This window comes from Macaca fascicularis, chromosome Y (assembly GCF_037993035.2).
Source record: "Macaca fascicularis isolate 582-1 chromosome Y, T2T-MFA8v1.1".
In the NCBI taxonomy this organism is placed as follows: domain Eukaryota; kingdom Metazoa; phylum Chordata; class Mammalia; order Primates; family Cercopithecidae; genus Macaca; species Macaca fascicularis.
In genome coordinates this window covers 10254691-10278101 of record NC_132903.1, presented here as the reverse complement: position 1 = coordinate 10278101, position 23411 = coordinate 10254691, and the positions used below count along the sequence as shown (strand labels likewise).

Below are 23411 nucleotides of genomic sequence, written 5' to 3'. Positions count from 1 at the left end.
GCCAACAGACACAAGAACAAATGCTCATCATCACTGGCCATCAGAGAAATGCAAATCAAAACCACAATGAGATACCATCTCACACCAGTTAGAATGGCAATCATTCAAAAGTCAGGAAATAACAGGTGCTGGAGAGGACGTGGAGAAATAGGAACACTTTTACACTGTTGGTGGGATTGTAAACTAGTCCAACCATTATGGAAAACAGTATGGCAATTCCTCAAGGATCTTAGAACTAGAAGTACCATATGACCCAGCCATCCCATTACTGGGCATATACCCAAAGGATTATAAATCATGCTGCTATAAAGACACATGCACACGTATGTTTATTGCAGCACTATTCACAATAGCAAAGACTTGGAATCAACCCAAATGTCCATCAGTGACAGTCTGGATTAAGAAAATGTGGCACATATACACCATGGAATACTATGCAGCCATCAAAAAGGATGAGTTTGTGTCCTTTGTAGGGACATGGATGCAGCTGGAAACCATCATTCTCAGCAAACTATTGCGAGAATGGAAAACCAAACACCGCATGTTCTCACTCATAGGTGGGAACTGAACAATGAGATCATCTGGACTCGGGAAGGGGAACATCACACACCGGGGCCTATGACGGGGAGTGGGGAGGGGGGAGGGATGGCATTGGGAGTTATACCTGATGTAAATGACGAGTTGATGGGTGCTGACGAGTTGATGGGTGCAGCACACCAACATGGCACAAGTATACATATGTAACAAACCTGCACGTTATGCACATGGACCCTAGAACTTAAAGTATAATAAAAAATAAAAATATAAGTAAAAAATAAAAAGTGTAAATAACTTTAAAAAATTACTTTGGAAGTGTATATTTTACCGACATGCATTCGGACCACTGAAACATATATGCACATGTATGTGTATGTATGTGTGTGTGTGTGTGTGTGTGTGTGTATATCAGAAATTTTTGTATGGAATTACGATACCACCATCAAAAAAGCTGACTTATTAAAAGAAGGTTTACAGTTTTAGTATTTATTCAAATAATGCTTTTGGAGAACACTTACAAACTGTTTAATTTGTCATCCCTTTATATATTTTTATATATACACGTGTGTGTGTGTACATATATATATATGTACGTAGGGGAGGTTATAAGTACTTATGTATACGACCACAGCAGGCTGCCTTCAAGTTGAAGAACAAGGAGAGCAAGTCAGAGTCCCAAAACTGAAGAACTTGGAGTCCAGTGTCAGACAGGAAGAAGTATCCAGCATAGGAGAGAGATACAAGCTTTGGAAGCTAGACTCATCTCACTTTTTGATGTGTTTCTGTCTGCTTCATATTTGCTAGAAGCTTATTAGTTCTACTCAACAGATTAATGTAGATCTTCCCGTAGACTCAAATGTTAATATTTTTTTTTGGAAACACTCAAGAATCATATCCGGAATTAATACTCTCTGTATCCTCAATCCAATGAAATAGACACTCAGTATTAACCATCAGAAGTCTACCCCTTCTCAACTTGAATCAATGTAAATCTCCTGCTAGAACACATAATCTTCAAATACAGACAAAAATGAGGTCATAATTGTACCTAACATAATAAAATTATCTTCTTACAACCCCAATCCAAACACTATTTCACAAAGTTTACAATACACAAATGTTGATAAGAACTCATTAAATCTTATGTAACATGATAAAGGAAAACAAAAAGATATTTTCTTATACATGTGTATACGTGCACAAACTTTTTTTTTCACAGAAGAAGGAGGAAATACTTAAGACAATTAATGTCCTCATTTCTGCAGCTGGTCACGTGTTTCGAGCAGGTATGGATGACTAACTTCTACTAACCATTCTCTGTTCCCTTTGCCTGCAGTAGGCACTTCAGCAGGTTGTAGTTTTTATTGTTTTGTTGTTGTTGTTGTTATCCTGGAGAGTGACCCAAACCTTACTACCTGAATAGTCTGATCCAACTGTAGTCCTCTCAGGATAGGGCTGTTGTAGTTTCCCCTTGACCTTAATCATATGTCATGGTAATTCTAAGACACGTCCTAATGCATCTTCTGTATTTCATGCTTGCTCTTCCTTCCCTCCATTGCAGAGAAGTAGGCTGATTTCATCTTGATGGGTCAGGTCAATCACCCCAGTCAATACTGTAACTGCCTCCTTAGAATGTTGATGAAGGTAGAAGCAGACCAAAGCCTCCAGGTGGCAATCTTAAATTCCAGTTTAATGATACCATTATTGTTTCTTCCAGAGGCAGCATTTTCCCTCAGGGAACTAAGTCCTCTAGGCCAGCAGATCATAATGTCATAAAAAAAAAAACAAAGAAAAAAAGAAAAGAAATAAAAATGTTGCTTGTGGAACACCAGGAATGATAGTGAGTGGTGAAATTTCTATTTCCGTCGCTTGATTCCTGGACCTATGAATTTGGCTACGGAAGAAACAATGATATATACTGGATGCTGATTCAGTGAATACATGGTCTTCTGGAGAACTTTGGCACAGTCCTCCAAAAGTATTGTCACATAGTTGGCATTGCAATTATAACGTCAAAAGGCCACTTCACCTTTCTATTTATTTAGCTGTTTCAGGGAAATGAGAAACATGGTAAGACCAGTAGATTTAATGAGTGGGAGCCCATGGCTGTCCTTCATTTGCAGTATGAGTGCACTGGTCAGAGGCAATGTTGTGTTGCATACCATAATGGTGAATAGGGCATTTTGTGAGTCTGCGAATGTGAGTCTTGTCAGAAGCATTGCGTGCAGAATGGGGAAACCCATTTCCACAGTAGGTGTCTATTCCCGTGAGGACAAGTCTCTGACATTTCGTTGATGAAAGAGGTCCAATATAATTAATCTCTCACCAGGTAGCTGGCTGATCATCCTGAGAAACTGGGTCACACTGAGGGCTCAGTTTTCATCTCTGCTGCTGGCAAACCGTACACTCAGCAGTGGCCATACACAGCTAGGTCAGCCTGTGTGAGTGGAAGTCCACGTTGCTGAGCACATGTGTAATCTCAATTCCTGCCACCACGGCCACTTTGTTCATGGACCCATCGGGCGATAACAGGGGTGTGTGAGGAAAGAGACAGAGGGTATCCCCGCAACGAGTGTTTCTATCCACTTGATTATTAAACTCTTTATCCACTGAGTTCTCTTGTTGGTGAGCACTCACATGGAATACAAATATTTTCACAGCTTTTGACCACTCACAAATATCCGTCCACCTACCTCTTTCCCAAATTTATTTCTCTCCAATATTCTAGTTATGCATCTCATAAGTTATGCCTGACATCCAGCCAAACCATTGGCTTTGGATCAAGAATCAGTATATAGTCAGAAATCTGGCCATTTCTCCTCCAATGAAAGGTGTGCGACCAGGTTCACTGCTCAAAATTCTGCCCGCTGGGAAGATTTCTCCTCACCACTGTCCTCTAGGGGTGTCCTAGAAAGGGGCTCTAGTGCTTCAGTTGTCCTATTTTGGGTAGTGGCTGCATATCGTGCAGAGCCATCTGTGAACCAGGACTCTGTCTTCTCTTCCTCTGTCAACTGATCATAGGGAACTTCCCATGAGGCCATCGGTACAGGCTGAAAGAGAGAGGGTGTGGTGGCCGGAGTAGAAATTGTGGGCATTTGACCCACTTCCTCATGTAACTTCGTTGTGCCTTAGGACCCGCTCAAGCCTGGTAATGTATATACCACATCCATTTGATGATGAAATGCTGCTGTCCACAACGTACTTTATGACTCATTGTTGTTTCAGAAAGCACCAAGGTCATGATAGGCAGTGTAGTTCACATGATGACATGATGACCAATAGTCAAATGTTCAGTTTCTAGCTAAGCCCAGCAATGGGTCAAGAGCTGTGTCTCCAAAGAATAGTAGTTATCTGCAGAAGATGACAGTGTCTTGCTTAAATATCCTAAAGGCGTATGCTGTGATTCACCTGTGGGAGCACTGGCAAGTATTGTCACATATTTGGTATTGTAATTGAAACTTCAAAAAGCCATTTCACTGTTCTATTAACCCAGCTGCTTCAGCACAATTGGAAACATGGTAAGACTAGTAGATTTAATAAGCAGGACACCGCTGCCACAGTTCTGTAGCTCTGGTCTCCAAACAGCATCCCTGTCTGCCACTGAAACCTCAAGCAGCATTGAATCTGCTAGTTCACATGGCCCAAGAGGTAGAGGGGTTTGCACCGGAGTCTGCAGTAGTTGCAGGGTCTTTTCCTAATCTGGATGCCCCTGAAAGCAAGCAGCCCTTTGGGTCACTCAGTACGTGGGCCAGGGGAACATATTCAAATGAAAAATGTGCTTCCTCAAAAATCTGAATAGGACAAGTTGGCATTGTGCCTCTTTCTTGGTTAGAAGAGGGTCTCATACAACAACTTGTTCTTTACACTGGAAAAGATATTTTGAAAGGATTCAAAACACTGGACCGCTAGGAACATTACCGAGGTACAAGGTGTCTAAATTTTAGATGTATTTCCCATCCTCTGGTACATAAAAATCCCACCAATAATTCAAAGTGTGCTTGCTACTTCTTGCTCACTCATCTAATCAGTCTAACTGCATCAGTGTGATGGACCAATGTGCTATCTTACAGAAGCGAAAACAATCCAGGTCTCTCTGAATAAGATTATGACAGGAGACAAGAGAGCTGTTATACCCCAGAGGAAGGATAATGAATGAATGTTGCTGGCCTTGCCAGCTGAAGGCAGATTGCCTCTGGTGGTCCATATAGACAGGAATAAAGAAAAGCCATTGGCCAAGTGAATGGCTACATACCACATACCAGTAGATGTGCTCATTTGCTCAAACAATAAACCACATCTAGTACACCAGCTGCAAGTTCATTCACAGTTTCCTTGTTATAATTCTCCAATGTCATTCTCCAAGATCCATCTGTCTTCTGCGCAGGCTAAATGGGAGAGTAGAATGAGGATGTGCCAGTAATTACCACCCGGCATCTTTGAAATATTTGATGGTGGCACCCATCTTTGCAATCTTCTCAGAGTTTTGATATTGTTTCTTATTTACTATTTTTCTAGGTAGGGGCAGCTCTAGTGGCTTTCATTTGACCTCCCTTCTTGTCACAGCCCTCACCCTGCAAGTCAGGGAAATGTGGGATTCTGACAGCTGCTCAGTATATCTATACCAGTTATCATTTCAGCATTGGGAAAATGACCACAGGATGACTCCAGGGACTCACTGGACACTCTGTAAATCTGACGTACTAAGCTAAAGCTGTATTAATTACCTGACCTCCCTGAGCTCCTACTTTAACTGTAGGACCACGATAACATCTTCGGTCCCCTGGAACCCACATCAGCACAGAGCTAGAGTCCAGTAGTTTCTGAAAAGTCTGATTATTTCGCTTTCCCTAATGCACAGTTACCTTGGGAAAAAGCCTGGTCTCCTTGGGGAAAGATGATGTAAAAATTCACTGCATAAATCGTCATTTACCTAATGGGTTTCTTGGTCAAGGGAACCCAGCCTGCCTTTCATTCAGCAGGTTCTGGGTCTTTAATCTGGCTCTAGCCTGGAAATTGATGGGGGGTCTGTACTTCACTGTTTTCATCATTCAAAATTGTCTTTTTCCCTATGACCCAGGGATTTCTGTATGTATATTCCAAGTGTGAATGCAGTAGGCTTTCCATCAATTTCACTTCCATGAACAACATGATTAAATAATCAACAACAGAGCTCTACACAAGTCACATTATTCGGACTGCCACTATCCCTTAGCTGTGCCCACATTGCCTTGGATGGTTTAATGCTGCCACTTGGCCCCTGTCACATAGGGATGCAACTTTTCTCATAGTATTTAAATTTTGGAGTTGAGTTACTGTGGTTTCCAGAGAAAAGTAATTATAGGAATATTCAAACATGCAGGTGCTGACCTCCCAAATCTATATCACAAGGCATTGGATGAGGGTATGTGTTCTGGACCCTACCAGAGTGGATGAGTAAGTCTAAAGGATGAGTTTACTTCAGCATCCCAATCTCCCTATGCTTTTGTATCTCCTCCTCTCCATTTAGCTAATGTAGGCCAGGCATTTCCAGCTCACTCACAGAGGGCCATCTTTTAATCCACATTTCAACTAATTAAGCAAATTAACTATTAGAACGTCTATTTTTATTTTTTGTAAATCCCTAAGCTGCCTCATTAAACACACAGTCACTACCTCATGGGCCCTAATCAGTAAATTCAGCCTGATAAGCTCTATGTTCCTTTCACATAACATAATCCCATACACATAATATCTATTCCCATGCCTGTTCTCCAGATTGATGTTCATATAAATGAGGTAACTCGAACTTTTTTGTGTGTGCGGTGTGTGTGTCTGTGTAGCACACCACCTCATACGTCATGCTCTCTGTATTACCTCTAGGAGCCCACCACAGCATTCTAGCCCGGTCTAGAATCAAACGGAGGTGTTCAGGATGGCTTCTGAGAAGAATCAATATTATCTTGCCTGGCAACTGCCTCAGGGAAGGCCGTATCTGTTGCCTCACCCAGTGCAGGGTTTATCTCTTAAGACTGAGTTGGATAGACTGATGACAGCATGGATCAGAAAGACGATGTTGGCCTTTTCAGAGATAAGAAAGCTGTTGTTTTTGGCAAAAAAAGCTTCATCAGAGTTTAAACACTCAGTATCCTCTGCTTCGTCAGCGTCCTCCTACACACCCTCATTCCAAGTTGCAGGGTCCCATTGTATTTAATCAATGCCCTCACTGTAAGTGTAGACACCTTTTGAGGATGTGCATGCATCTTTCACTGAAGGTCAGTCACTTACATGATAAGAGTCTGGAAATTTGGCTCTTTCCCTACAGGTGATAAGACTATCACTCACGGCAAAATTAGCAGACTTGGGACTCGGTACCTGCTTCTAAATCTGGGAGACAGAATTTCTGAATTCATCATTACCTCTTATCATTTTGCCCATGGACTTAAGAGCTACAAAGCAGCTTTATTTTGATCCTTAGTTCTCCACCTAGGGTCAGAGGTATTATGAAGAGAGTAACTAAACTCCTTGCCTCTCACAATCGATGACTCAGGAGTCTCAAATGCATTTACTTTGCATAACTCTATACACAGTGTCCACCAAGGATTATCAGTGTTCTCCATATTATTAGGAGTAGAGTCCTTAGCATTGATACATCAAATTAAATTATCAGCCAACCACAGAAACTCCAAAACCAATAAAAGAACTTCCTTTTTAATATTCTGTTTTTCTAGAACCACTTCTGGTTCCAAAATCTCTATTACTCAGGGTTCTCTTACAGGCACAGTACTTTAGCACAGTGTATTAAGTACTAAAGTACACCATTGCAATGTCAGATAATAGGCTCTTGGCAAGTTAAAGAGCAACAAGAACCAGTCTGAGTTCTAAAACTGAACAAATAGGAGTCCAACATGTGAGGGCAGGGAGCATCTAGCACAGGGCAAAGAGGTAGGATGCGGGGCTAAACCCATCTCACTTAGTCACGTTTTTCTGCCTGTTTTATATTCCCTGGAAGTTAACATATTGCGCCCACCAGATTAGGCGTGCTTCTGCCTTCCCCAGCCCACTGACTCAAGTGTTTATCTCTTTTAGGCAACATTCATACAGACACATGCCAAACTAATACTCTGTATCACTCAATGCAGTTAAGTTGACACTCAGTGTTACCCATCACAGGCTCGTGGCGATAAATTTGCTGGTCCCCACTAAGGCTCCACCTTCAAGCTGGTGACAGCCTGAAGTCTGGGTCCTAGGCTGCTGGTCAAGAATGGAAACCAGTGGTGCTTTTCTGAAAGGCACCTGTTGTTGCCAAATAATCCATTCAGCAAGCACTTTCTTTCCTTTGAAGCACATCATATTCCTGGACTCAACCAGATTTGAGGACTTTTCAGATGACCAGCTGTGGAGAGGAGCTCCCCTCTCAAGGGCCATCTCTCTGCTGTGAGCTGAGGAGACGTCAGGACTATCAGCAGTGGGCTGGAGCCTCTGTTGAAAGCTGGGGAGGTAACCATATGGCCAGCAAGAGTGAAGAGCTACCAACATGAGGGTCTTTTCTTTCTGAAGTTTTAGCTGATGTTGGGGCCTCTAGGTGTGAAGAGGACCTACCCTACCCACTCCAGGGTCTTCTCTCTGTGGAGAGCTTAACATCTCAGAAGATGATCAGCTAGATAGAGAAGCTACCAAGTCCAGGATTTCTTTCCTACTGAGAGTTGGACACTAACCCTTGACAGCTTGCCTGTAGAGGAGCTGCCCACTGTAAAGTCATCTCTCTGCTGAGAGCTGGACACTCATCAGAACATCCAGCCTGTGGAGTGCAGAATATCCCCCAATGGGGATCTCATTTGAGTTCTGTCCCTCAGTGAATCTTATCTATACGTTTCTCATTCTCCACTTGTCCGTCTGTCTGCATGTTCCTGGATGGAGAACAGCTATTTGAGAATCACTGAATGTTGGAGCTGAAAGAACTGTGACATCCACAGGGATAAAAAGTTGTCTGTTGCCCATCACATTGTGAAAGCAAAAATAAGAGGATAGCTGTGGCCCATAAGGGTGCATAGACCTAGGGTCTCTGAAAGCCAGGGCTGTGACACCCTCTTTAGGGCTTTGCTATTTCTGGAATCCCCAAACTTCTGGGAACCAGTGCATTCCCAGTATCAGCTGTGGAAGTTGCTTCCAGTATGCCTGGTCCAATTGCTGCTTCTCAGAGAGATGGCACTTCTGTTGGCACCTAAAATTTCCTGCTTTGCCACAGCTGGAAGGCCTCGCCGTGCACAGCGGCTGGGCCTCACACTTGCTGATGCACCACTTGATACTCTACCTCACGTTTGCCCCTGCTAGGTGTTAAATCCTGGCCCATAAGGCAACCTGAGTGCAGCCTCCCAGAAAGAGTGGGTAGAGCAAGCTTAGCAGGGCTGAGTAAAACTCACGCAAAGGCACCACTGGTCACACATTTTTTCAACTTTCCAGGTGACTCCCCCAAAGTCCCATGACAAAAGGAGCATAGCTAGTTGAGTTTAAATGCTTTTCTTCTATTGGATCTTGAAATACTTATAATTCAGTCTCCTACAATTTGGAAACTTTTAAACCTTATTTGAAAATCATTATATTTCAAAATCTTTTAATAATTAAAGTTGAAAGACTGGTATTTTCATTGAACCACCCTATCTCTCTTAGTTACATAGACATATAGTCTATGAGAATATGCTTCTGTAATTCATGACACTGGGCTTCAAGTTAGCGCTCTTCCAGTAGATTATAAAGCTTACTCATGGAACAAAATTTCTGATCCCTGGATTTTGACATTTTATACTCATATAATTTCTTTTTCTGAGAAGCTTTGACTGGGCATTGTAGGATGATGAGCAGCATTTCAGACCTCTTCCATTAAGTGGAATTGTATCTCCTTTTTACACAGAAGAAATACCCAAATATGTTTGTGTCTTGTGGAAGCAAAATTGATGACTATCTCTATCATATAGATTAAGCCCATAATGCTTTTCCTTTTTGCAGGATAGTGTAAAAACACAGGTGAAATGGGCGTTTAAGAGTCGGTATAAAAAGGCCGAATTGGGGTAAGAAAAGAGTTACGGGTCTTCCATCTTCATCTCAAAAAGCTCAACATCACTAAATATGAAGGAAATAGAAATCTGAATTGCAATGAGACACCATCGTGGGCCAGTAAAAATGGTGTTTATGAAAAACCCATGAAACAACAGATGGTAGTGAAATTATAGGAATGTTTTTACACTGTTGTTCGCAATGTAAATTAGTACAGGCAATGTGGAAAAGTGTGCGGCAATTCTAGAGTATCTAGAATGAGAAATACCACTGGACTCAGCAATTTCATTACTGGGTGTACAGATCCCCTACCCCCCCCCCCAAAAAAAAAGTCATTCCATTACAAGGACGCATGCATGCGTATGTGTATTACGGCTCTAGTCACATTATCAAATACATGGAGTTAACCCAAAGGTCCCTCAGTGACAGACTGGATGAAGAAAGTGTGGTACACAATACACCACAAAATCATATGAAGCCATAAAAAAAACCAAAATCATGTTCCGTGAAGAGACATGAATGAACCTGTTAGCCATCATCTTCAGCAAACTAAAACAGAAACAAAAGAACAAACGCAGCACGTTCACACTCATGAGTGGGAACTGAACATCTAAGACACATGGACGCAGGGAGGGGAACCACGCACATCTGGGTTTATCAGGGGGCAGGGATAAAAACAGGTTCAGGACAAATAGCTAATTTAGACAGGGCTAAATACCAAGGTGATGGGTTGATGGGTTCAGTGAACAACCACGGCACACGTTTCCCTGTGAAGTAAACACGCATGTCCTACATATATATCTTGAAATTAATATGAAATACAGTTAAATAAAGTAAAAATTAAAAACATTCCTTTTTGTAGCGGTTATATTAACTTTGCAAAGTGTGTCACACCTTATTTAAGACATTTTGTAAAATAACTACAAATCAGAGTTTTCACAAACTACTGAAAAGTAAATAAGTAGGAAAGTAGTATATTTCAATTTGCGGTTGATTGAATTTCTTGCCTTTCACTTTGAGGATGGAATCTTACATAGTCTCTTCAGCTGGAGTGCAGTGGTGCAATCTTGGCATGTTGCAACCCCCTGCCTCCCAGCTTCAAGGGATTAATCTGCCTTAGCCTTTTGATTAGCTGAGATTGCACCTGTGCACCAACACAGCTGATGGGGTTTCACCATGTTGGCCAGACTAGTCTCAGACTGCTGATGTCAAGTAATCTTCCTGCCCCATTATCTGAAAGTCCTGGGATTATAAGTGTGAGCCAGTGTGCCTGGCCCTTGATTGAATTCCTAGCTGAGAAATATATCCATCTTGCAAAGCTTTATTCTCTATGCCGTAGTTTTATGAGTTTCTTCATATGTCTCATAAGTCAAGAAAAATAATATAATTTTAATGCATTGTTTTCATTGGAAATGTTTGTATTTCCATTAGTGTGTAATTAAAAAGTTATTCTATTTAGAATGTCATTTTTCTTTTGTGTAAAACTCTCAGGTTTTTGAAATTTCTTTAAAAATATAACTTTGGAAACTGATTACATTTTTTGATATAAATGGGTGTTTTCTAAGGGTCTTTCTTGTAAGAAAATTCTATATTCTTTCAGGATACAATGCGATGTTTAATTATGTCAAGTAAATTTAAAGGTATTTTCTTTGAAAAGACAGGTGTTTCTTAACCTAGGTTTTCCACAAATAATATTGTGATTACTTTCTCTCACTTCCTAAAATTAATTGATATTGTCATCTTCCCTGCATCAAAAGTTCACTTGCAATGTATGAGAAGTAAGAACTGCCAGCAGAGCAGGTGGTTCCAATCTATAGCTCACCCAATACAGTGAATCCTGGTGTTGATCTACTTGTGGCACCAGCTATAGACTGTGTAAAAAATCTAAAAAACAGAGTAGGCTCTTTGACTGTAACATATGACATAGACAAAGCAGTAACTAATGAGAAGCTTAAATTATAAAGCCACTTGTATTCATTAATATTCATTTAGTTTGGTTTAAAAATGTTTTTTTTTTTCTTTCTTTCTTTCTTTTCATTTAGAAAAGGAAGTTATTCATGATTTTTTCCTTTGTTTTTGGACAACTAGCCCAACATTTTGTAGCCATCAGGTATGTAATTAGAAGAGTTTTAGTGAGAGAATATAAACTTTTTGAAGAAGATGCATTTCTTTAGTGCTATCCTGTTGTTGTTGTTTTTGGCAGCTTAACACAGTGAGTTGTTTTAATCACACGTGAAAAAAAATACTGAAATGTTACATTAACGAGGAGCCAAATTGAATGCTATAAAAAGTTAATATTTAAAATACATACATTAAAAAGAATTTCATAACCCCCAAATTGAAGTTACTTCATGTTACTTTAGTTAAACTCTAATAAGGATATGGTTTTGAAAATCATGATATAGAAAGGGAAACTTTGAGTGCATTTTATTACTTCTAACTGTCCAGATACGTTCCACAAAAAGGGTAGCAATGTTTCAAGCTTACACGGAACTGAAACTCAAAGTGGGAGGTCATGTAAGCAAATTAACACTTAATAACATAAAATTTAGTGTATTTCAAGAGAAATGTGAGGGTTAAGTATATAAATCACAAACATATTCTGTAGAGACCTTTAATTCGTAAATATGAAATTATATTTATATATTTCTTTCTGTGTATTTTTTTCTAGCATATTGTTGGAGTACCCAGATAAACTCACTGCTTAAAGGATCAAGTCTTTATTTGTGTTGTGAGATCTATGTAGAGGGAAAAGTTTGCTTCTTAAATATACTTTTTGGTTAATTTATTTAATGACTGTATTGACATAGTAAATATTATTTGCAAAGAGATTTTTTAAATAGCACTGCTGTTGTTAAACACTTTAGCTAACCGTTTTTCATGGCTAACGTATATTTTCAAATACATAAGAGAATATGACCTAGCAATTATTAACTGACCACTAATTGTATATTCCTGTTCCAGAGTTATCTCTGGCCTTGCAGTAATCCATCCATATAGTATTTGTTTATTTTTACGCAAACGAGTACACACAATAGACTATATTGTTAACTTTGTTTTGTACTTAGTCACATATGTGTCAGTTGATGAAGAATCGCTTAATTCTGTTTGTAGCTACGTAACTTGCAGTTCAATGTGCTCTCATTCGTGCAATCCACCTCTAAGGTGGATTGATGTGTTAAGTGGTGTTCAGTTTTACACTAAGTAAAGAAGAATTTATACTTCTGCCATGATTTTAAACACACCGTCTCATTGACTTCATCTCACACATAACTCTGAGTACAGACAAAGCAATTGTCATTCTTTACTGAGGAAAGAAAGCAGATATTTACGTGAAGGTTATAGTTTTTATGAGTCAGAACAATCTCAATTAAAACTGGGAAATCTCTAATGTTTTGTTTATACAAACTTCTAATGGCAATCAATTGAAACACTCATTTTAAATGCAGAAGTTTTTAATGAGTAAACCCATAATGATTAAAGCTAAGCCTGCGATTAACACATGAAAATTTAATACTATACTATATTCTGTAACTATTTTAAGGAAAGTGGTTTTTCTTTCTTATCTGAGCTTGTGAAACACTTACTGAGTGGGAATTTCTGCCCCTCTTGGACCCCAGTCAAGGAAAAGATTTGTGGGGCTCAAAGACGCTGGTGCTGCTTCTCAAATACATTCGGTGATCCGACACCTGTACCTGATCCCTGTCATCAGCAACCGTATTTCTAGCACTGAAAACACAAGTAGTGACATAGATGATGATTGTGGGGCTGGGAAAAGAGGGTTTTCATCCTCCAGACCTCAGAACGATAGATCCACTGACAACTTGAAGGGTGCCCAGAAAATCCCAGAGACACTCAAAGTCAGGCTGCTAAAAGCAGTTGGGAGAAAGGCTGTGCCCTGTAAAGTCTCATGAGAGGAGCTGCACAAGACCATGGAAACCCACCTCTTGCATCAGCATGACCTGGATATGAGACATTAAGTTAAAGAAGGTCATCCTGGAGCCTTAGGTTTTTCATGCCTCGTTGGATATGAGACGTACTTAGGGCCCATAACCCCTTTATTCTGGTCAATTTATCACAGTTGGAATGCCTATATTTTCCCAATTCCACTACCTACCGGTATCTGGGAAGTAACTAACTTGCTTTATATTTTACAGGTTCATATGCAGAAAAAACTTGCCTTGTCTCACATAAACTATCAGACTATAGACTATCGAGTTAATGCTTGAACGAGCTAAGACATTGAAGTACTATTGGAAAAGCATGACTGGTTTTGAAATGTGAGGATTTGAGATTTTAGAGGGGCCAGGTTGGAATGATATGATTTGACTGTGTCCCCACCCAAATTTTATCTTGAATTTTCACATGTGGTGGTGGGGGGATGAGATAGGGAGTAATCGGATTATGGGGGCAGGTGTTTTGTTTTTTGTGTGTGCTGTTCTTGTGACAGTGAATAAGTCTCATTACATCTGATGGCTTTAAACATCAGCGTTTCCCTGCACAAGCTCTCTCTTTGCTTGCTGCCAACTGTGTAAGCTGTGACTTGCTCCTCTTTGCCTTGCCGGGCATATAAATCTCTAAGTCAATAAACCCCTCTTCCTCTTATAAATTGCCCAGTCTAGCATACATCTTTATAAGTGCATGAAAATTGACTAAAATAGTACAAATATGAGATTGATTAGTACAGCTCTGCGACTTTAGTTTCACAGTCAAGTTAAGAAGTAAGTAAAATGCAAATGTGTGTAGGTCTCTGAAAATTTATATCAAACACTTTTTAGTTCAATAACATTATCTTAACGTATTTTAATATAAGCAATGCTGAAAGAGCTGCGAAGTCAGGTTATTGCAATGTATTCTATGCTTTTACAATTAGTACTAACTTAAGTACTAGTCATTTTACTTTTCCTTTTAAGAGACAGACTCTATAACGCTCTAGCCAGAATGAATTCAGTGGTGCCATCATCGCTAACTGCAGCTTCTAACTGCTGGACTCATGTCATCCTGCTTCCTCAATCTCCCAATTAGCTGCCTCTAGACCAAAAGCCCAGTAGGCTCAACTGATAACTTATTTATATTTTAACTTTTTCATAGACACAGAATCTTGCCATGTTACTCAGGCTGGCCTCAAATTCTAGGACTACAGTGATACATCCAACTTGGCCTCATAAAGTGCTACCACTTTATGGTAGCACTTTAGGATGTTGAGCTACCACATCCTTCTAATTTTTACAAACTTTTTGTTAGGACGGTGTTTCATATTTTGCCAAACTGCGTTCCAAATTCCTGGCCTCAAGTGTTCTTTTTCCCTTGGCCTTCCCAATTATTGGAATTATCAATATGAGAAACAAAATCTGGTGTAAAAAATGATCCAGGTTTTCAATTTTAAGGTAAGATTTTGTTTAGAATAGATAAAGCTTAATGCTGAATGATAAGGTAGAATAATAAAAAAATTATTGGAGTGAGAGCCAATTTTTAAATAATAAATGCATATTTAGATTAGAGAACTTTATGTTTCACCAGAATTTTCACACAATTACTGCCAAAATATTTTTTGTATATTTGAAATTGAAATAATGTTTTTCCAATTAGGAAAGTATAAAGCAATATAATAGACAACAAACCAGACAGGCACGGTGGCTCATGCCTGTAATCCCAGCACTCTGGGAGGCTGAGGAAGGTGGACTACGAGGTCAGGAGATGGAGATCATCCTGGAGAAAAAAAAAAAAAAAAAAAAAAAAGCTGGGCCTGACAGAAAGCGCCTGTAATCCAAGGTATTGGGGAGGCTGAGACAGGAGACTAGCGTGAAACTTGGAGGTAGAGCTGGCAGTGAGCCGAGATCACACCACTACACTCCAGGCTGGGGGACAGAGCAAGACTCGGTCTCAAAAATTAAAAAATCAGGAAATAACAGGTGCTGGAGAGGATATGGAGAAATAGGAACACTTTTACATTGTTGATGGGACTGTAAACTAGTTCACATTGTGGAAAACAGTGTGGTGATTCCTCAAGGATCTAGATCTAGAAAAACCATTCGACCCAGCCATCCCATTACTGGGGATGTACCCAAAGAATTATGAATCACGCTGCTATAAAGACACATGCACACGTTTGTTTATTGGGGATGTACCCAAAGAATTATAAATCACGCTGCTATAAAGACACATGCACACGTTTGTTTATTGCAGCACCATTCACAATAACAAAGACTTGGAATCAACCCAAACGTCCATCACTGACAGACTGGATTAAGAAAATGTGGCATACATACACCATGGAATACTATGCAGCCATAAAAAAGGATGAGTTTGTGTCCTTTGTAGGGACATGGATACAGCTGGAAACCATCATTCTCAGCAAACTATCACAAGAACAGAAAACCAAACACCGCATGTTCTCACTCATAGGTGGGAACTGAACAATGAGATCACTTGGACACAGGAAGGGGGACATCACACACTGGGTCCTATTGTGGGGAGGGGGGAGGGGGGAGGGAGTGCATTAGGAGATATACCTGATGTAAATGATGAATTAATGGGTGCAGCACACCAACATTGTTCATGTATACATATGTAACAAACCTGCATGTAGTGCACATGTACCCTAGAACATAAAGTATAATATTAAAAAAAAAAAAAAAAAAAAAAAGACAACCAAACCAATTGTAAGTAACTACGAATGAAATCCAAAGCCATTTCCCTGTCACTGGCAGGAACACAGACTTTTTTTTTGGTGTAAATTCCAGTGGTAATCAGGAATATAGAGGCAATTTGTATACTAATCATAGTAAATTATGTTCTTTCAGGCAGAAAAATAATTCTACTCTTCAAATAGAAATTACATATGCAATCAAAAACATTTTTATTTTCAAGTTCTTAATAAAGTGTACGTCAGTTAAGACTAAATCTTTGTGATTATCTCATCACTTCACTAACTCATATTTCAAACTGCATGAATGAAAAATAATAATTAATATAATAAATAAATGCTCTTCTACATTTCCATATATTAAAAACCATATTCTAAGGTACAGATATCATACATATTTTACCTTGAAATAACTAAACCAAAAAGGCAACACATTCATATAAATTAGAGCTAATGATTTTACAAAAAAAGGAGGAAGACTGAAGAAAGAGGTTAAACACATTTGACACCTTCTAAAAAGAAATCCTACAAGCCAAACACAAATTACTTGTCATTAGAAGCAAATGTAAATGCTTACACTAGGTAGGGTTTCCATTTTGAGAAATCTGTGTTTGCAGAATCTGTGGGTGTAAAAGGTCACTTAATTCTTGTAAATTAGAAAACATTACTGATGCTGACGCTGATGCTCATGTGGTTCCATATAGACACTACTGTCTGACTGTGTTACTGCTCTGATGTTTTCTTTTATACTATTAAGCAGAGTTTGGGGTGGGTAAATTGAAGATATATGATAAGCAATAATAACAGCAGCTGATACTTATTGCACTTAAAGAAGAGTCAATAGACTAAAAGACGCACAGATACTAGTAAGTTTAATTCTCACATGTTTTTATTTGTTTATTTTTTGACATGGAGTTTCATGCCCTTCCCTAAGCTGCAGTGCAATGGCAGGATCTCTGCTCACTGTAACCTCTGCCTCCCAGATTCAAGGAATTCAACTGTCTCAGCCTCCCCAGCAGCTAATTTTACAGGCACCTGGCACAAGGCCTGGCTAATTTTTATATTTTTAGTAGAGATCGTGTTTCACCCTTTTGACCAGGCCAGTCTCAGTGTCTTATGAAAAATGTTAAGATCTATGTGTAGTTACTTTAAGACGTGTGTGTTAAGAGTGAGAGAAAGGGTGAAAAGAAATTATTCCAATTCTGAGAGATGTCAATAGCAGACAGTATGATGTTCTAAATAAACCATAATCTAAATGGCAGCAAGGTGCACAACAATACAGGCAGCTTGAAGGTGAGAAGTTACGAAGGCCAAGGAAGACATCCATGTTAGTTAACATACAACATCTTCAAAGATATTTTATCATTCCATCTCCCAAACAAGTTCCAAAGAGACAGAATAGAATGGTTAGGCCTAAAGAATGAAATCTGTTTGTGAAACTATACATGGTTGTTAAAATCTGTTGTAGCCACAAAAGAGGAAGGCACTTTTTCCTTCAAGAGGTATCTACAGTAGAAAACGTATAAGGTTTTCTTCTATCAACTCTTCAATATTCAGTCATTAAATTGAAATTTATTTTAGATGAGAGATGAAAACAATCTGTGAGATATTTTATATCCAGAATTATTCATTTAACAAGAATCATTTTTCTTCAAGTCAGTCACTGTATTTTCTCAATATTATTTTCCTTTAAACCAGTTATCATCTGGACTACCTGTCTGTTACCACTAAAACGGGAAACAGAAACCAGAAGTTCATTTTGTGGATGAGCACAAACAACTCTAATGTCTTCTGGTTCTGTTCCATGACATCTTTTTTCTCTGAAAACTGAACAAAGCATACATTCTATCACATTTTACAGCAATGTGGATTTGTCCCTTTCATTGGATATACTGTTCCAAAGAACCAAGAAGATTTTGATGCTTGTTAGGGTCCACATTTAAAGTATTAACAGATTTTTCACATTTGTACCAAAAGGGATTATTAAAGAAACAGATTATAAACATATATTCCTTACATTTTTGTTTTGCTTTGTTTTGTTTTCCTGTGAAGACAATAGACAATTGTCTTTCACAAACATGGTCCCTGGTGCCAATAGTTGGGAAGCAATCACACACAGATGCATGAGCACTTGAATTATTGAGTGAAAGATTCAAAGACAGAAACTCATAGTGTTATAATAATTTGAATGAACAAGAACAGAAATGTTGACTAGATTTCAGAAAAAAAAAAATTGTTTTGAGTAGATCAGGGAAATGAAATTATCTTGTTGACCAAGGTTAAAGGAGCGTTAGTCACCCGTAAGGCTATGGAACTGAAATAGGTAAATAAGAATTACATAAACAAGTTACATTTACAAGCCTAGGTTTACAGTTTAGCTATGGAATCTGGAAACTTGTACTGAGAGATATAATGGGGAGTCACCGCATTACAGGTGCACTACAGACATTTAAAAGAAATCTAAGTGATATGCTAATACAGGGAAGGGAGCTGCTATGAGTGAAACGCAAGGCAGCCCATAAATCAGAAGATCCCTTGTTCCTTCTACCTCTGAGATATCTAAGAAGCACCTCCTTGAAAGAACAGTAAACTCTTCTGAGGGGGTGCAGCTTGTTTTCGGAACTAGAAAGAGTTACATACTACAGTATATAGTAAAAAGTTGTGTGACAGTGTTTTATTTTCATGCATGCCACAAATTAGGCTTTGATAAAATGAATATAACAAAGCTAAAAAATCAAGATGTGTGTGTGTGTAAGGGTGGGGAGGGGCAGCGCTTCTCTTCACTGCTAAGGTTGGGGTACAGCAACACAATCACAGCTCAGGAGATGTTTTCACCTCAGTGTCCCAGGTAGCAGGGACTACTGGTGCAGATCATTACACTCAGCTAACTTTGTGTATCTTAATAGATTATCACCAAGTTGCTCAGGCTGGTTTTGAACTCCTGAAATCAAGTACTCTGCCTGCCTTGGCTCCCCAAAGTGCTAACACTACCAGTGTGAAGGACATTGCCCGGCCTAACTGAATGTTTCAAATCTAAAGAAAGACCCAGTGTGGCTGGTGACTTTTGTATGAGGCTGAATAGCTATATGATTACAAGTTTGAAAATGTACAGATATATAAAATATATATACACACACGTATATATGCATATGTATACATATACACATATATAAAGTTATATACTATATATGTATCTATGAGTATATCATATATATTTTTTCTTTCAGGGCTAGAAAGGGGTACTTTCTTGTCAGTGATGAAAATGTTCATTTGACAAGAAAAAATGCTTATCTGATGATGAGTAACGCTGATCTTTGCGATGATTATATTATACATAATCTCACGGAAAATATTACTCTAGAAACTAAAAGACATCATTGATGCAGTAATCTAATTTGAAAACTCTAATGAAGGAACTTTACGTGAATACCGAAAGTCAGTGAATGAAATGGCATTTTACCTTAGCAAGTGGCTGACACTACAGGCTCAAACCACCACACTTGAATATTGTTTTGCATTATTTGTGGAGACATGGTTTTGTCATGTTGCCCAAGCTTCTACAGTGATTTTTATTATGTGTGATGACAGCACCATAGTCAACTTTTTAAGGAAAAGGTTTAGAGATACATTGAAACGTTTATACAAATAAAATGATATGCTTGAGATTTGCTTCATTAGAGAACTGTTAAATCAAAAAGATGACTATATTTTAAAGTTCTGTTTATACAGAGAGTATAAATCTTCTTATAATAAGAAGTTAATTATACCTTAAGAGATGAAAGAATACATGGCCTGTCTTTGCTGGGACAATTTTAACCTCTTTCTATTGGGATAAGAATAGTAGAAATTAACAGGAAAGACCACTATAATATTACTATTGTTTAAATATTTAACATCAAATACATTATGGATTTTAAGATATATTTAAAATTTTTAGTTTGTGTAGAGATGATTTTATGAAAATGAAATGATAATTCACCCATAACTTACCTGAACAGTTTTCCAAAACATTTTCGGCACATAGAACTTTAGTCAGAAAGCAGCTAAATCAAAAAGATGACGCGAAGTTGTCTTAGTATTCCATAAGTATACTCTTTTCAATCTTCTGTCTTGTTTGATGCTAGTTTGTCTTCAAATTTATGATAATACGAAAATACATCATCGTGAGGACGAGCTTTACTCTAGAGGCCATGCTGGCCATCAGAGAAATGCAAATCAAAACCACAATGAGATATCATCTCACACCAGTTAGAACGGCGATCATTAAAAAGTCAGAAAACAACAGGCGCTGGAGAGGATGTGGAGAAATAGGAACACTTTTACACTGTTGGTGGGACTGTAAACTAGTCCAACCATTATGGAAAACAGTATGGCGATTCCTCAAGGATCTAGAACTAGAAGTACCATATGACCCAGCCATCCCATTACTGGGTATATATCCAAAGGATTATAAATCATGCTGCTATAAAGACACATGCACACGTATGTTTATTGCAGCACTATTCACAATAGCAAAGACTTGGAATCAACCCAAATGTCCATCAGTGACAGACTGGATTAAGAAAATGTGGCACATATACACCATGGAATACTATGCAGCCATCAAAAAGGATGAGTTTGTGTCCTTTGTAGGGACATGGATGCAGCTGGAAACCATCATTCTTAGCAAACTATCACAAGAACAGAAAACCAAACACCGCATGTTCTCACTCATAGGTGGGAACTCAACAATGAGATCACTTGGACTCGGGAAGGGGGACATCACACACCGGGGCCTATCATGGGGAGGGGGGAGGGCGGAGGGATTGCATTGGGAGTTATACCTGATGTAAATGATGAGTTGATGGATGCTGACGAGTTGATGGGTGCAGCACACCAACATGGCACAAGTATACATATGTAACAAACATGCACGTTATGCACATGTACCCTAGAACTTAAAGTATAATAATAATAAAAAATAAAAAAAGAAAAAAGAAAAATAAAAACAAAAAAGGAAAAAAAAATAAAATAAAATGCCACATATAAGTGAAAAAAAAAAAAAAGGCAGTGATGCACTCATCCAACTTTACAAGCATGATGAATGTAGTTGAATGAAATTTATGCCAAAACTGAGTTAATAAAATAATATGCAATTTTATAGTGTTTTCAAAGAACTTGTTGTTTTTAATGTTTAGCGTTAGTGTTTATTTCACAGGAAGAGGACACAGAAAAGTTATCACTAGAAATAAAAAAACAATAATATACATCACAGGTAATAAAATAGACTACAATCTTGTCAAGTAGATAAGATAAGAAAGAAATCAGTCCTCTTCCGTAAATACCGTACGAGAACTAATTCATTTGCTCTGATAGAATTCAATGTCTTCTTGTCTGTATAATGCATTTTTGCAGTTTATATGATATAATTATGTGATGTATTGAGAATTATTACCAATCAATAAATATGGCTATTAAGAGTAGCTTTTGAAGGATTGAGAGCATACACAGAAGCTCCAAATGTCACAAATTCCTTATAGCTACAAAGCAAAATACAGTTGTTTTATGCATATGCAACATGTCTCTATGCTTTGGTTTGCATCTGAGGTTTTTGATACAGAAATAAAAAATATCTGCTTCCTGTCCTAACGACGTTCACCCATAGAAAAAGTAACTAGGCAGACATGTATGCCACAGTGAACGACGGAGACAACATAAAGCACAAGCAACAAAGCATAATGGTGGGAACTTTATTGGAATGTTATATTCTGTTTACCTCATTCGCTTCTTGCCAGTACCATCCTCCATCTCTATCTGTTTTAAGTTCCAAACCCTAGGGGAAAAAACAGCTACAGGATGAGGACTTAAATTCTAGCTTTTGGTCTAGTAGTGGCTTTTAACCAAACCACTACTGGACATCCAAGCCAAGAGTGGATATCCCATAAGGAGATTCTAGTAAAAGGAACTCTACCCAGATTGTAATGCCTGCATAGTGTGATCTACCAGATCTAGAAAGGCAGAAGAAGAAGGAAGAAGAAGAAGGAGAAGGAGGAGGAGGAGGAGGAGAAGAAGAAGAAGAAGAAGAAGAAGAAGAAGAAGAAGAAGAAGAAGAAGAAGAAGAAGAAGAAGAAGAAGAAGAAGAAGAAGAAGAACAAGAACAAGAAGAAGAACAAGAACAAGAAGAAGAAGAAGAAGAAGAAGAAGAAGAAGAAGAAGAAGAAGAAGAAGAAGAAGAAGAAGAAGAAGAAGAAGAAGAAGAAGAAGAAAGAAGAGGAGGAGGAGGATGAGGAGGAGGGGAAGGGGAAGGGCAAGGGAAGGGGAAGAGGAAGGGGAAGGAAGGTAGAAGGAAGAAGAAAGAAGAAGAGGAAGAAGGAGGAGGAGGAGGAGGAATAGGTCTATATGTCTATATATGATAGGTGCCAAGATGCTGTTTGAAAGCCAAATTATTTCTGACCACTGAGGAAAAGAAATGTAGAAATTTTAGAACTGTTTACTACAATTAAAATATTCTAATTTATTTATTTAGTATCTATCAATACCTATGCAAAAAAAGGAATGATAAACAGTTTGACTACAAATATTTTCCAGAATTGAAGTTTTGTATATTCGCTTACTTAATTGTTCCATATTTAATATGTGATCTTCCAATAAAGCCTAACATTTTGCTGTCTTATTATGAACCAAACACTTTTTATTTTCGAGCAGGTGATTTTATAACTTTAGCAGACTTATTGTAACTGTGAAATAATGTAGATAACAAGTCCATGTCGCATTACTTGAAAAACAATTTTTTTAATAGAAAAATAACTAATTTGAGAAAAATACCCAGATAATCCTAAAAATAAACACAACTTGTATAACGCAGATAGGATAAAAGTTAAAAAAAATAGCATACTTTACACACAAGATGAGAGTACACTTATTAAAAATAAATATTTTTTTACTCTTGAAATTCTGAATTGCATTTACCATGTCATACAAATGTGATTTTATCAATTGTGCTTTGAAAGCAAAGAAAAAATAGTAAACATTGTCAAGTAAAATTTCAAGTTATTAGATAGTGAGCACAACAAATGTGCCAGTCATAATATTTCAGACATTCTAACCATATCATCGAAATGCAGTCCTGACAAAATCTCATGAAAGTACTGTAATGTCAGGAAGAGAAAGAGTACCTGGTATCAGAATATTAAAAACAAATAAATAATTAAAAGTTACC

At 38.2% G+C, this 23411-nt stretch overlaps 1 pseudogene; it reads right to left on the bottom strand.

The window, feature by feature from the left end:
- The window catches only part of LOC141409583 (testis-specific chromodomain protein Y 1-like), a 43630-nt pseudogene extending 21630 nt beyond the window's left edge, over positions 1 to 22000 (bottom strand).
- Positions 22001 to 23411: the final 1411 nt, after the last annotated feature.